At 29.8% G+C, this 16,447-nt stretch overlaps 1 protein-coding gene and 1 pseudogene across 2 annotated transcripts in view; one reads left to right on the top strand and one right to left on the bottom strand.

Annotated features, from left to right (window-relative positions):
• Positions 1 to 13,510, bottom strand: part of Ork1_0 (open rectifier potassium channel protein 1) — a 45,066-nt gene extending 31,556 nt beyond the window's left edge. The window contains exon 1 of one of the 2 annotated variants that reach the window (XM_054232454.1): positions 13,147 to 13,510. The gene's annotated coding sequence lies outside the window, so the exon portion shown is untranslated. Of the gene's footprint in view, positions 1 to 9,923; positions 11,277 to 13,146 lie in introns of those variants that run through there. The other variant, XM_011178435.3, reaches the window with a different exon arrangement.
• LOC114803583 (small nucleolar RNA U3) lies at positions 1,249 to 1,490 on the top strand (annotated as a pseudogene).
• Positions 13,511 to 16,447: the final 2,937 nt, after the last annotated feature.

The raw sequence follows: 16,447 nt of genomic DNA, 5'->3' as shown, positions 1-16,447 counted from the left end.
TCGACTAATCGGTTTTCAGGTTATTCGAATAATTTTAAGAGCCCTACTACATACCATCGAATAAGAAAGAGCAGTGATATTGGAATTAATCGAACGATTTCAATCGAATTCAAGTCTCTTAAAAGCACACCTACTTACTTCACATCATATGTATTTCAGGAACAAAGAAAGTTTGCTTGAAATAAATTACATGATCGCTTTCCTACATTTCTTTCTCTTCTTTTTTTTTTACTATTTTTAAATATTCTTGCAAGTAGCCATTCTGATATGCATATATTTCCTAGTTACCGCATCGCCATAATCAATCGCCTTACAACACACAAGCGATATGCGCCAACAGCTTATCAATGCTTCGGGCAGGTCAATGAACGGTAATTAATGATACTGTTATTTTAATTATTGTAAGTATTATTTATTACTGTTACACTTGATTTTTACTGTTAATAGTGGTACTTAAATATTTTTTGTTAATATTTTTAGAAAAAATGTCGGTGTAAACAAAATAATATGAGCAGGGTTTAATAGTTTTGAAGGTATATTTTTATTTTAAAATGAAATACGATTAACGGTTACTAATACGAACAAATATTTTTTTATTTATCTTATTTTTTTATATATTTTTATTTGTGTTTTAATATTAAATTTTTATTTTTTTATATTTTTTTATTTTGTATATCTATGGGTAATATCATATGTTTTTATTCTCCTTCATAAAATTCTGTCTCGACAGTAAAATTTTAAATTTTGTATTATGCACTGGTCGAAAAGTTCGTTTTATGGAAGGAAAATGCCAATTCAAAAGATCGAGTTAAGGAAGTTCCACTGTATTTTTTTCTTCTTAATGTTTTTATATTTATTTTATATTTTTTTTATATTTTCATTTTTTTAATATTTTTTTTATTTTTATTTTTTTGAAGATATACTTCTTATATGACTTCGGAAAAGGTTGCGTTTAACGCTTCAGTGGAGAGGGAATAGCGTTGAACAATTAACGCGAGAGAGAGAGAGAGTGAATGAGAGTAAAGCAGAGAACTTAAAGCACTTGCCATGCTTATGCTATTTGAGCAATTCTTGTTTTTGTAGAACAATGTTTAAATTTTTGGTTGGTGACATATTCACATGTGTACGCATATGTATGATTGTATGCTTGCGCATTATTTTTCTTTCGTTTCTGTTTCATTTCTGCGAATTCTCAACTATTTTGTGTGACTTTTGGTTGAAATACTCTGCATTGGCCGTTGAAAAGTTGAGACTATACTTCACAGGATCATTTCTGTAGCCAGTCTTCATTTACTTTCTTTGCAAATCGAAAGTATTAGCACCCGCGATGAGGAGGTATATTGTTTTATCTGACAGCGTGAGGTTTATGAACTTCATTTCTAATTTTGTCTTGTGGCATATTAGAAATGATGTTTCTTCGATGATCGCTCCGAGATAAATTTTCATTAGAAATAATCAATGGAAGAAATGATCCTACGACAAAAGGAGGTACGACTATTGATGCGGTATTCGCGAGAAATATAGATAAAATAGATGTAAGACATTTCATATCGTATTTTAGTTATCATAATCCAATTGTAAATATTATCCGTCATAACCCAGAAATGATAATTGATTTGGACTTTGCTTTATAAAATGTGCATAATAAATTTATAAAATGTGAATTTAAGAAAGTGTTGGTCACTACACCATATTTTTATCTTTTCCCTCTCGCTAGTAGTCGCTAGTGATATGCATTTCTTGGAATATCACTAAGAAGTATAACTTCTTCCGCGCGTAGGGACTCCTCGCACCATTTTTTTCTATAATTTTACATTGTTTACATTTAGTTTATATCTTTTTTATACGTTTAAATTTTTGGTATTCTTTCATATTTTTTTAAACTTTTTATATTTATTATATATTTTTTAAAGTATTTTATTTATTTTTATACTATTGGATATTTTTTTGATATTATTTTATATAAAATTTATATTTATTTTTTATAATTTTTACAATATTTTTATATTATTTTATATTTATTTATTATTATATTTATATTTTTGTTATATTTTTTATATTATTTTTTTATCATTTTTATAATATTTTTATATTTATTATATTTTTTTTATATTAAATTTAAATTATTTTATTTTTATATATATTTGTATATGATATTTTTTATATTTTTCTTTTTACATTTTAATATTTTTTATATCTACTATGTAACCAGTTACCCTTAAATTTAACAAACAAACTTTAGAAACCACCTAGTCTAGCCTATTATGACGCATGCTCTAGCATGCTACAATCGCGCTGACCATGCGCTAGCCCATTCTCTAGCCGCATAAATAACAAATTTAGCACAAATCAACGCATACTTAATCGTATTGCACACACGCATTTCGAGTGTCAATTTAGCGTAAACTTCGAGAAGATTGCCCCAGTTTACGTTGGTCTAACCTATATGTATGACACGCCGCGCTTGCCTGTCTGGCCTACCCAACAGGCCAGCGGTTGCTTGATCAACAGCTAAGCGGCAGCTAAGTTGGCGGCAAACGACGCTGATATCATGCAGCAAACACTTGAGCAATGCAATTTGATTACAGGCACAGGTACTACTTGTATTGACGCAATTACATATGTAATACAACTTTGTAGATATATTTTTATTTTTTATTTAATATCTGTGCTATATGTATACTTGGGAGATATTTTTGACTCACAGTACTTTCGATAAAAATTTACTAGACAAACACTTGGCGCTCACTTGCATTACGCACACTTAATTAGTAGTGCACAAAATTTATGTTATTCATAAATTTAAATGAAGCACGCGGCCAACAACAATAACAATAACAAAAATAAAAATAAAATAAAAAAAAAATTGTTGTCACTCGCAAAATCCGCAAAATCAAGTACAACACCAAATCATAAATTATAATAGTATACACACACACACACACACGTACAAACAAACAAAATATGATCGATTGTTTACAAATAATAAATTTTCGTATTTAATTCTCATATTTGCATACTCTATCACTTGAACAGTTTAAATATTTTCATACGCAGGATTAGCATAGAGCTTTAGCGCCTCTTTTTGGGCTTGATTACAAAGTCATTTAAAATTTGACAGCGTACCATGTAAGCGCTAGTGAGCCCGAAACGATAACACACACACACACGCAAACACACAAATGATAATAATCGATCGTTTATTAATGCTCGCACAACAATCACTTGTTCAGCACGCACAATGTGACAAACTCTTAAGCAATTTTTTTGTTTTTTGCTTAGTTCATGTGTATGTTTGCTGTTAAGTTGTAGGTTTAAAAACCCACCACCTCCAACCGCTAGGCAGTGACAAATTTTATTATGACGTTGGCATTTGGCATAGTGCCGAAAGCGTGACCTTCGTCGGGGCATTTAACTCACTTCGAAAAGTCATAAATACTAAGCATGCTTTTTGCATATCAATTGAGCCGAGGATGCATGCAGTTGTTTTTTTTTTTTTTGTTTTATGCGCCCGCAAAGAGGAAGTATCAATGAGAGTGGCTACCAAATGAAGTAGTAGTAAATACTAATATCCATAATGCGGTATTTATGTAAATATTAAATTTTATACAATCAAAAAATGTTTGCTGAATGATGAGAGAGCGCACAATTCAACCGAGGATGCAAGCAGGAAAATAAAATAAAATAAAATAACATAAAATAAAACAAAACAAAACAAAATAAAATAAAATAAAATAAAATAAAATAAAATAAAATAAAATAAAATAAAATAAAATAAAATAAAATAAAATAAAATAAAATAAAATGAAATGAAAAGAAATGAAATGAAATGAAATGAAATGAAATGAAATAAAATAAAATAAAATAAAAAATGAAATAAAATAAAATAAAATAACATAAAATAAAATAACATAAAATAAAATAAAATAAATAAAATAACATAAAACAAAATAAAATAAAATAAAAAATGAAATAAAATAAAAAATGAAATAAAATAAAATAAAATAAAATAAAATAAAATAAAATAACATTAAATTAAATTAAATAAAATTTTTAAAGCAAAAATTCGCTTTGCAACATATTTAAAAAAATGTCTGACCTATAGCAACAGCTTTAACCGAAGAAGCCTAATATAACCTAAATTGTGACATTTAATTGTGTAAATAAAGAATTCTGAGAGGCGTGAAGTAGAAAGAGCTTTTTCCATAAATTCGTAAATACAGCTGAACTTCCTTAACTCGAATCACCACAATCCACAAAAAAAAAATCGAGCTAGAGGAGCTCCGAGTTAGGTTTGGTAATTTGTATGAAATTTGTCTTTTATTGCCAATTCCTGAGTTGGAGTTAAGGAGAACTTCGAGTTATAAAAGTTCGACTGTAAAATAATTGTTATAAATAAAAAAAGATAAAAAAAATATTAAAAATATACAAATAAAAATTAAAGATTTAAAGAATAATTAAAAACAAAAAATAAATAAGAAAAAATTAAAAGAAATTAGAAATTATAAATAATTAAAATAAATTAAAAAATAATTAAAAAAAATTGTAAAACAAATAAAAATAAAAAAATTTACAAAATTAAATAAAGGACAAAATTTACAAAAAATACAAATAAAAATAAAAATAAAATGTTTAAAACAAATAAAAATTAAATAAAATACAAAATTTATAATACAAAAAAGTAAAAAATATAAGAATTAAAAAAACATTAAAAAATTATAATTATATAAAAAAATAATAATAATAATTTAAAAATAAAACAATTAAAATAATTGTAAAACAAATAAAAATTAAAACAACTTCAAAAATTCAAATTAAATTAATATTAAAAAATAATAATTAAATTGTCATCTTGTAATATAAATAAATTTATTTTTATGATTTTTATACGATTTAAAAAAATAAACACTTTTTTAATTTAGAAAAATTTACCTATAATAACAACTTTGAGCAGAAATCCAAAAAACCTAACCTAAAATGTCACATTTAGACAAAAAGGAAGATTTAAATTAAATGTTAAATATATTATTTTGATCAGTACGCAGTTTAGTGGGTCAAAATGTTACTCTTGCTCAACAGTTGAAGGGTATAATTTTTAATTCTATAAGAACTTTAACTAACTTTTTAAGGACAGTTGTTCCTTGGCAGTCTCGAAGAAACCACCAAGTGTCTTTTTAACTAATAACAAACTTAAGCTTAAACAATTCAACATTGGATCAAAAATGATTATTAACCATTTTATTATTAATATTGTAATTAATCGATCGTTTGAATGATTGTACTTCACAATTAATAACGGCACTTAGAGGCAGTTTTAATACATATAATGTGACGATGACTTTTCAAAAACCATCGATCAGCTGATTGTGGTTGCTATTTCTTTGTTACGTTACCTATTCGTTAAGTATATTAATTCTTTCAACCATTCGCTGGCAAGCACTATGTTAATGTTTATAATATCAACAATGCAAATATTTAGACAAATCACATTTTAATAATATAAATTCATAACAAAAAGGTGCAAGTGTGCGAGCAGTTCCATAATTGATGGGACCTGACGGTATTAATTTCAAATCAGCATATTTATCAAAACAATAATGCGGTAAGTCAGCGGATTAATTGTTGCAAATGCTCATGACAAAGCTGCTAAGGAGAAAATTAAATTTTTGGTTGGTAGACTTTTATAAAATATATAGAAAGAAAACTCGATTTTTTTATTTTTATAATTTGCGTGCTTCATCTTTAATATCGTCCTATAAACCTGTTTTATGAGAGTTGTATGTTCGTTTTATCACTCTATAAATTAACTTTTTCAAGCTTTGAACAAATTATAAAGGTCTAGTGGAGCTTTTTTTATACGCAAAGCTTTCAACAAAAGCTTTTTGGAATCCAAGAAGCGCTTAAGCCTTTCTTCTCAAATCTCAAAAGACCTTTTATACTCTCTCTAAACTCTAAAGGTGTGAGAAGACACAAGTTTTTAACAGTTTTATAATAGTGTTTGTTCGATTTGGCACTCTCTAAATTAGTTTTTTAAATTTTTGATTATAACTTCCAATACATTTTTCGAGAGCTTTTTCATCAGCATTTTTCCCAAAGGCTCTTTGGGAGCCAAGAGATAGATACTTAAATTACAGACAATGCTTCTAGACTTTCTTTCGAAATCTCAAAATACCTTTTATACTCTCTCTAAACTCTAAAGACACAAAAACTAATTTCCTTTGCTGAATTTTTAAATGTTTTATGAGAGTTGTTTGTTCGATTTATCAATCTCCAAATTCATTTTCTCATTTTTTGAACTAAATATAAAGTGCTAATGGATTTTTCCAGAGCTTTTTTATCAGCATTTTTCGAAAAAGCTCTTTGGAAGCCTATAGATATAGTTTCTTAAATCACAGACAATGCTTCTAGACTCATTCTTAGCTTTCTTTCGAAATCTCAAAATACTTTTTATACTCTCTCTAAACTCTAAAAGTCTAAGAAGACACAAAAAATAAATTCTTTCGCTGATCACCACCAGAAATCACAACACATAAATAAGTTTCATAGAATGCCTTACTTATCACATCATGCTAACAAATTTAAGTTGCTTTACCGCGAGTCAATTCCACTAATTTGACATGTACTTTAAACGTCATTGACAAGTTGGTATTAAAATGTTGTCTGTTTTTTGATAACATTCGAGTCTAAAATGTCGCACTTCGTACCATCATTTGACATGTTATTATCTGCTTAGATTTGTGGCGGTATGAGGTGGTTTTGGTATCTCTCCGGCGACGTCTAGATTTTGCTACTTTTTGTGTCAGTACTGAGCTAATCATAAATTCGTTTTAGTCAATTTTGTAGAGTTCATGCTTAAGTCCTTATGAAATGATAAAGCATTGAGTTCTAAAGATGTAAATGCATAAAAAATACTTTAATGGGTAGAAATTTCTGGATATTTTTGTCAAAAATGTAGTCAGCTTAACATGGAGTTAGTTGAAAAGCAGTTTCAAATTCTCCAATACGAAAATTTCGACAAATGCCTAAAATCCGTTGAGAAGCAAAATTAAAATTTCGACTTTCCAAGAGCTATTCATGGGTTGTCCATGTCTTTGGAGCTCCTTTGTTATTATGGAAGTCGCGTCTTCAAAGATTTATGGATTTTGGCTTACGTTGTTCTTTCTTAAAACAAATATTAAGTTCGGAATTCCCCCGTTATCTTTAAATTCAATATGATTCGTCAATAAAACTTCATTATTAGAACTTTCAGTTCTAGGACTCACTTAATCTTCTTCAAACCTCGGAATTTACTTTCCCCACGTTTCTCCGCTTACGAATTCAAAAAACTACCAGATTTCACTATTAGAACCTTCATCTCTAGGTCTCTAATAGTCTTCAATTGTCTTACAGGGACAAGAGAGACTAACAATTTCGAAATTTTTCAACTTGTTCCAGGAAAGGCGAGTGATCTGAACCGAGTTCACTCATAAAATTGCTATAAAAGAACTCGCCTTCTTCCAGCAATCATTTAGATTACTCAAATGAAGTACTTTAGCACAGATTTAGTAAGAAAAATAAAAATAAAATGAGAACGATCAGCGCAATATAACATTATGATGACCGCAGAGCGTAATCCTGAGAACAGTTGATCGAATTGCAGCGAATTATAACACATATTGTTGACATCGTTCATTACTTGAAGTGCTAATTACAATTTCGTTTAATGAAAGCTTAAAAATTTATTAATTACATTATGATTACAAAGTGTTGATATTATAAATGAGTGATTTTTAATTGTTATTGAACTGATGTAGTATCCAGCCAACAGCGTATCAATATCAAAAAAAAAAACCAAACAAAAAAGTGGAGCGAATGGTTAAAGAAAACCGGAATCACCTTAAACGCAATGAGAAGACATTCGTCACGCTTATAAAATAAAATCAGCTGCTTTTCTAAATCGGTGCTTTGGGATATTCTGTTTATTTTTTTTTTATATCTTTCAGACGAAATACAGTTCCACACATATTTAAAGCGTTTTTTTTATCATAACATATCGACATATATTTGCATATATACACCATCTAAAGTGCATTTTAATCTTTTATTTTTCAAACGCAGACACATTACGAGCTTAAGGGCTCGGTTAACAGGTATTTGAGCGTATTTATTATTACACTTGTCCAGTCACTATAACGTTAATTCCGTAAATAACATCGCCCACACATTCGAATTAAGCACTGATCAACTGATCTGCATATAATATACATATATATTTTTTTACGTAAGCCGTCTGCCGGCTGGACAGTACCCTAAACACGCTCTTTTCTTCTTGGACCACTTTTCGGAATCTGGTCCACGAGTTAGACCACATTAGATAATCGGTAGTATAGGCTACTAAGACATGATTTTATTGGAAAGTGAAGTACAGAGCTGACTTTGAGACTGATCACATTAAAATTATAAAATTATCAGGACAGAATAACCGAATAGATGGAGTGTAAGGCCGGAGATAGTGGATTCGAAACGTCTCCCAGCTAAAACACGATCTTTCATCTTGGACCACTTTCTCGAACTCTGCAGCGTTGCAACGAAGGACCGCATTAGGTCACCGGGATTCGTTAGCTCGCGAAGTACATACTACTCAGAGAGGATGTTTTTGGAAGTGAAGTTCAGAGCTCACTTTGAGACTGACAATTTTCAACACTGCAGCGATGTATAGAAGTACACTTTCTGGTGAAAGAGTTAGACCGCATTAGACCATCGGTGGTCGTCATCTCTCTTAGTATGGACCACTCAGACAGCATATTATTGGAAAGTGAAGTTCAGTACTGACTTTGAGACTCATTGCAAGTATCTAAACAGAAGTACCAAATAGGTAGAGTAGAATAACGTGGATTGTGGATTCGAAACTCTACACCGGCTTAAAATTATTTGAAGTTTTCTTCAACCGGTCTTCATTCAAGTAAATCTCTGAGTGCATTTCTGGCATCACTAGTTCGAATTGGGTTCAGAATTTTACATTTTTGGGACTTTTAGTTAGGTTAGATTAAGTTAAAACACTAATCTTTGCCCACGATGACGCGAAGGAACTCACTTGGAGAGCTATGATGCCAAAAAAACACTCAAATAGACCTTGGGTTCGCCTCTTTAGTTAGGTTAGGTTAAGTTAAAAGACTGAACTCTGCCCATGATGTCGCGAAGGAACTCAATTGGAGAGCTATGAACCTTTGTGATGTTGAAAAACACTCCAAGAACTCAAATGGAAATTGGGTTCGACTTTTTAGTTAGGTTAGATTAAGTTAAAACACTAATCTTTGTCCACGATTTCACGAAGGAACTCACTTGGAGAGCTATGAACCAAAAAACACTCCTAGAAATCAAATAGACCTTGGGTTCGCCTCTTTGGTTAGGTTAGGTTAAGTTAAAAGACTGAACTCTGCCCATGATGTCACGAAGGAACTCACTTGGAGAGCTATGAACCTTTGTGATGCCGAAAAACACTTTTAGAACTCAAAGAGATCGTAAGCCCGCCAAAGGTATGGCTGCCAAGGGGTTTCAATCTGCAATCAAGCGAATTCTGAAGAGAAGAGAATTGCTGGCATCTTTAGTCTCACCATATGTATCCCTACAGTCATTACAAATAACCTTAATTTTAATTTTCGGAATAATACGGAATTATAATTTTCAAGCGTTTAGTGACTCAATTAATAAATTAGCTTACTGCTTAGTTGTTATGTGTTAATTTAGCGTGTGCTACAACGCGCATATTTAATTAATTTAATTATTTTTTTTTTATTCTGAACGCACGCCACGCATACCACGCACCTTCAAATGATTTTTTGCACAATTTTTCATTTATAATTTTTTTTTTAATTCTAAAATTTTTTTTTATTAAAAAATAATTTAAAAAAAAATCTATAATTTACAATAAATACTCAACCTACAGTGTTAACAAAAAGTCTATACACCACAACTGCTGCACTGACCGCTGATCCTGCGCGTCGGCGTTACAATACAATGTAACAACAATTTTAATAATGCACTTAATTTAAATGAAGTGTTAACGGCACAAAATATGGCTTTTTATTATTATTGAATTGCACACGCATGTACAAAACATTTAAGTAGCATTAAAAACGCGCAACACGTTAATGACATGTGAAACAAATTGTGTGGCACTGCACTTATTTGTTGTTTTTGTTAATTTTCTTTACTTTATATTTCGGTAATTTTTTTTTATTTTGATTTTTTTTTGTTGCTTTTTTGCTTTTAAAAAAATATTTATGCTGCGCTTGTGACTTTACTTGTACAAGAAATTTATATGCCGCCGAAAACGATTTATTTAAACGTTTGCGTAGATTATTTATTTTTATACAAATTTTAACATTTGTAATTTCAATATTTATACATACACAACATGTATGTATGTACGTATGTACGTGTGCACTTAGACTTGTTACTTTCACGCCTTGACACACGATTTAGCACCGATAAAGCCACACCACCCGCCGCGTCCGATTGACTTACTGGCCGGCCGTCAAATATGTTTGTGTATATGCAAGCGTTTAACACACAGATTGATCGAGTTTCGAATGCGTATGGACAGCTTAACACCGGGCGACGTTAACAGCTTTGTAATTAGCTGCTGCTCAAAAGCAGTAATGCAATTTTATTGAAGTAAGTTTTTGTTATTTTTTCTCATTTATTTTATAAAAGTATTTTTTTTTATAAAACTGAATTTCGTATTTTTCGTAAATCTCAGACGCGCGTGCGTACGCGTTGAGTCGCGCTTGCGTATTAGTAACTTCAAAAAAAATTTACGTATTATTATTAATTATACGCTTTCGTTTTATTATTAATATATTTTTATTTTAGTTAAAATTAGTTAAAACTGTAGCACTGCAATCGCGGCATACGCGCACCGGAACGTCCATCATATGACTGACCGCTTGGCAGTGTGCAACGCTAACGTTAAATGAAAATTTCCTTTTTGCACGGTAGCAAAGAAAAAAACTTTTTTTATTTTTAAATACCAGTACGTAACGCAGAAAGAACGCGCTCACAACACAGTTTGCTGAACCGAGTTTTCTTGACGCGCCGCCGTTACTGTGTTGTGACTGCTAACGCCGTTGGGCATACTGACACTACTACTGCTGCTACTAAAACGTAACTGCTGATGTTGCTGTTGCTCTGATATTCTGTTATTGGCGCGACTGTGATTTGTTGCTGTTGCTGTTTTGCTGCTGCTCGATTTTCAATTTCACACCCAACGCAGCGCTGAGCATTGCTGCTGCTGCTAAACGCCCGCTCTATATAGCAATTGCGCGTGTATTTGTGATTTACTTTTGTTGTTTGTTGTTGTTGTTATTGCAATAATATTTATTACACAGCGCGATAGGGGAAGTAACGTTTCGGCGTTCACAAACGCGATCGCAACGCATACAAACACGTTCACAAAGCACACAGGCGCAGCCGGTGAGCAGCGCGCGTAGGTGTCACAATAATGATTTCGCACATACGTGTATGAATACATTCACAAATAAGCGAGGCGCACACATATTGAGCTACGCTACAGTTAAAATCGAGCAACGCGCGCGCGTTTTAAAAAGCCCGAGCATTAGCACTATTGCTGACGCGCACACATAGATACACACATAGAAATGATGTTTTGAACAGCAATTGGAGGAAGAGCTAGAGATTCAGAGCGCTTTGCAGGCGCTGCAAGGCGAGACTTTCGAAGATTTGCAAAGCACAGCAGCAGATATGCGATCTGAGTCGCTGAGAAAAGCTTGATTTTGTTGTAATATTTTTCACAACAACAAATCAGCTTTTATTGTAATCTATTTTATTTTATACACTATATAAATCAAATTCACTTTCTCAACACAAATATTCACAAAAGCGTACATTGCTACCGCGTTGCGCCACCCCCACCAACCATATAGCGGCGTTTTATTGTTGTTGCACGTCTTTAGACAAATTAACAGGTATTTAGTTATTTACTTAGCTTAGTGCGCGTGTTTGAGTGAGTGAGTATTCGGTAGCGGCAAGCGCTGCATTTGTTGACATTTCAGTTGCCGTCTTCAAATTTAATTTTTAACTTTTAATTTATTGCATGCCATAAAAGATATTGTAACAAACACACGTAAATAAATACATATTATATTCGAAATAAAACGCTCCCCAAAAATTCGTGGGCCATATAAATATGACTATCGAATTCAACGTAGCTCACATGCACGCGCACACCCTTACATATACACAGCCACTAACACATCCACAAAACGCTAAGCATACGAGCGCTTTTCGCGATCAGCGCACGCACACAAGCAAACGCAAATTTGCTACTAGTTTTGTATGTGCGTATGTATATACACTGCTTAGTTTGTCATACTAAAGCTAAATCAAATAAATAAATCTTGTAAAAAATAACATATTTTCGCAATGTATAGATAAATATTAGTTAAACGAGTAGTAAGTAATGTATGAGCTCTTATTATAATGCGCTCGCAAGCAAATATGCTTAGACAGACAGTAATCGGAGCAGTTATGTACTCCTTGCACATATTTTTTTTTTTCGAACTTATTAATGATGTGTAAATATCGGCAACACTTTATATAGCGGTAACTCGCTATTGAATACGTTTGAAGTGCAAAATTAATACTGATTCAAGCGATAAATAAACAAAAAAAAAGTATTTAAAACATAATTAAAGCAGTTTTTGTTAAATCACAAAGAAATGCCGCCTTTTTGAGATTTTCCTTTCCTTTTTTTGGATGTGTGTGGTAGCAGTTCTTAACATAAAAAGGACATAAAAATATTAAATTTTTAGACAATTTTCTTTAGAATGTTATTAAACTAAGATTTCGCGCACACTAATTGCATACACAGTCAACAAAATGTATATTTATGTATATTTTTTTTTTCAATATTATAATATTTGCATTTAAACCTGCAGAGGTTAACATGACCAATAATCCTTAAACAATTTACTAACTGAAACTATATAGTTTCAATGTGGCATTCCTTGTAGACATAAATATAAATTGCTGCAGTTACAATTCCAACTCTTGTTCTTCTTCATTAATTGTTGTTCTTTTTATACTTATTTACTAATATATTACTTTGAATGCACCAATAACGGCACACAACTACAATCAACTCACCTATACGCCATTTTGTGCGGCTGCCAATAATTTCCGTTATCGTATATTTGCAATGTCATTCTGCACAAAGGGCGTCCGCATTCAATTGCCTTGAATTTTCTATAGCACAATTTGCAACCGATTTTACACAGCAATTAACGTACTTCAAACATTTCGCGTATTACACTGATATACACACTAAACTCATAACACGTTTTAAACATAAATATTTGCACATTTAATGGCTAGTTATAGGCAATTAAATCACTTTTATACAATTTAGTTTCAAAAGCAGACAACAGTTGACGTGTGAGTAACGGAAATGCAGGTTTGTTTACTTGAGACAGTAACGCCGTTGTTTGTTATAATAATGACGGCGTTGATTTTCGTAAACGTTTAATGAGGCTCCTCGTTAGTAGCGTAAATTGTAGCTAAATTACAATTTATTTGTATTACATAAATTTTAAAACCGATTACTCGAAATTTTGCGCTCAATAAGCGCATACACTCAGCAAATATGTCGTTGTGCAGAGTGTACATATTGTACTATTTGTAAATAGTATGAGGAAATCCAAAAGTGTTGATTATGACAAATAAATGATTTGTTGACGCTAATATATACTACTTCAAAACAGCAGCAACAACAAAGAGAAGTGATGAACTTAAGTTACACCAAGACTAGTAAATTGTTGTACAAACGAATACTTATGTACTCGTATGCAAGATGAGCACACACTCTTGAAATATCAGGCTGAAAAGGGGTAGCGAAAAATTTGCAAATAAGCAACACAAACAAACAATAGCAATGAATTAAATGTATTATCACCTTAACGATGTGTCTGTCTGTTGCCGGCCGCAGAGGCTGCAGAGCATACAATGTGTCAACAGTTGGAGACTTGCCGGCACATTTTTTTGTGTAATTTACGCAGAAATTAAGGTTTTTAGTCACCAGTGAAAATGAGTAGGGTAATGTCAAAAAGGGTAATATTTGCCCATTTGTGTGTGTAAAAAGGGGAGTTAAACAGAACTATATTAAAAATTAAAGAAAATAATAATAAAAAATAATAAACAAAAGAACTAATAATAAAAAATATAAAAAAGAATAAATAAAATAAAATATAAAAAAATTAAAAAAAGAATAAATAATATAAAATAAAAATTTAAAAATTGTAATTTAATAGTTCAAAAATTTTATTTAAGATATAATGCATTATTAAAAAAATATATTTGATAAAATAAAAAATAATTTAAAAATTTATTATAAAAATAAAAATTAACTTAAAAACTGATATACATATTTTAAAAAATAAAGTATTATTAAAAAATATATATTTGATAAAATAAAAAAAATAAATAAAAAAAATAAAACTTAATTATAAAAAAAAGAGTAATTAATTCAAATAAAAATTAAAAAATAATTTAAAAAATATAAAAATTAATTATAAAAATAAAAATTATTTTAAAAACTGATATAATTTAAAAAATAAAGTATTATTAAAAATATATATATCTGATAAAACAACAATTTAATTTAAAAAAAATTAAAAAATATAAAACTTGATTATAAAAATAAAGAGTAATTAATTAAAATAAAAATTAATTCAAAAAATATAAAAAGTGATATAATTAAAAAAAATAAAGGATTATTAAAAAACTAATAAAAATATATAAAATAAATTATATGATTCTAGCCAACTTCAGACTTAAAGAATGACGAGCATTGAGGCAAAAATAATTTATTACAAACAGATAATCAATTTAAATGAAGAAGAAATATGTATATCATAACACTTTCAGCCAACCCTCAGCGCCAATAAAATTGATAACTCATTTTAGATAAAAATACAGACAGACAACACACTTGAAGGCGCAGCTAAGGAGTTGGTTATTCCACATACAAATATGTATATGGGCGCATATCCAGTGATATCAACGCATGCAACTGGTCTTCAAGAGCACCTGTGACGTGTGTACGAGTATATAGCACTCCTACAGCGTGCTAGACTAGCCTATGGGATGATAGCTGTCATAAAATACGTGTGTGCTATCACTGACATGCCCAAAATGTATGTGTTATAAAAAAATTGTCAAAATGCTAAACTTTTTTATACATTTTTTTAAGTGAAACGCTCATGTATCTGCTCACCTGTCAAAAATTCACAATTTATTTGCATTAGCGCAGTGCAATATTTAAATTGATTTTAATTGATGACTGCCGATCAATCAGAAAGCGACAAAAAAAATGTTAGTATGTACTTGACATGAGTGCCTGCTTTAATTTCCCCCAAAGACCTAGAAATTAAGTACTCACATCATGTGTAAATGACACATCAACAAGTGCGTAGGTATTCAAATTATTCAAATAAATGCGTAATTTGCATGTAAATTTCCGCCGACAAAGATTTTTATTACAGATTAGTAACTGCTATTAAAGTGTTACTATATTTTTTAAGTTACGCGCTAAATATGTGTGGAAAGGAAGTGTCTTATGATTTATGTGCTAGCTGTTGACAGGCTCTTTTAAAATATTTGAAACTGCAAATTTGTGAAATTTTAGACTTAACTATGTATTATGATATACTTAACGCTTAACGTTTTACGTTGTAATATTTAATAATTCAATTGTGAGCGACATTAACTTAAATAAATAAAATATAATTTATATAATATATAAATAAATTAAATATTTTTAAATTTTAATTTAGATAATACATACATAATACAAAGCTAAATTATTCTCAAAAGTTTTAGTTTTTATATATTTTTACGTTTACGTTTACCGTTGAATACTATACGTAGTGAGAAAAATATAAAATGTATGACTTTATTATATTGTATTTACTTTAAATTTATTATATTTTAATATTTAAGTTGTATTTATTAAAAGATTATATTTAACACATATTGCAAAGCTAAATTTCTGTGAAACATTTATTTATATTTATTTTTACGTTTACGTTTTATTGCTATAAGTAGAAAAATATATAAATATAAATTTATTACTTTATTATATTATATTTTACTTTAAATTGATTCTATTTTAATATTAAAATTTTAATTTATTTTTGAATTTTATTTTTTTATTGCAAAACTAAAATTCTATCAAACATTTATTTATTTATATCATTTTACGTTTACGTTTGAATACTTTACGTAGAGAAAAGAAATAAATTCAAATGTTTTACTTTATTATATTTTATTTTACTTTAATCTTTATTATATTTTAGCATAAAAATATTGTTCTATTTTCATTTTTTATGTATTTATTTATAACTGAAATATATTTAAACAAAAAACGCTAATTCTTCCTCTTCTTTACATG

The sequence above is a fragment of the Zeugodacus cucurbitae genome, chromosome 5 (genome assembly GCF_028554725.1).
Source record: "Zeugodacus cucurbitae isolate PBARC_wt_2022May chromosome 5, idZeuCucr1.2, whole genome shotgun sequence".
Classification (NCBI taxonomy): Eukaryota; Metazoa; Arthropoda; class Insecta; order Diptera; family Tephritidae; genus Zeugodacus; species Zeugodacus cucurbitae.
The sequence above is the reverse complement of the archived record's forward strand: the minus strand, read 5'-3'. Positions and strand labels throughout refer to the sequence as shown.